Source organism: Elephantulus edwardii, unplaced genomic scaffold (assembly GCF_000299155.1).
Source record: "Elephantulus edwardii isolate Elephantulus edwardi_28Jun2011 unplaced genomic scaffold, EleEdw1.0 scaffold00469, whole genome shotgun sequence".
Classification (NCBI taxonomy): Eukaryota; Metazoa; Chordata; class Mammalia; order Macroscelidea; family Macroscelididae; genus Elephantulus; species Elephantulus edwardii.
In genome coordinates this window covers 822224-822692 of record NW_006400219.1, presented here as the reverse complement: position 1 = coordinate 822692, position 469 = coordinate 822224, and positions in this window count along the sequence as shown.

Below are 469 nucleotides of genomic sequence, written 5' to 3'. Positions count from 1 at the left end.
CCAGTGGTGAGAATCTTTGTCTTCTTGACATTGAGCCTCAATCCATATAGGGGGCTTCAGTCCTTGACCCTCTGCAGCAAGTGCTTCAGGTCCCCCAGTCTTAGTCAGGCATAATATCTCTGAATCCCGGCAATGTGGCCATCACACATGCTATATTGTGCCATACCTAACTCTAGTGTTGGGTATAGTAAGCATTTCTCTCTCTCTCCTCCAGTCACTGGGTTTTCGGGTTGGTTTTATTTGGTTTTGTATTTGTGTTTTGGCTTTTTTTTCCACTTTACTCCACCCATTTTAATTATTTCCTATCAGTTCCTTAAAGCGCCTGGTTTTGTTCCTTTTTCCTGAATGTTTTGACTCTTTTACTCCCAAGTGTTCCAAAATGTAAATATGAAAGATCAATCTATGGGGCTATTGAGAGTGAATGCTATTTCTGCTCCTCAACTCACACAAGACGTGTGTGTGTGGTATA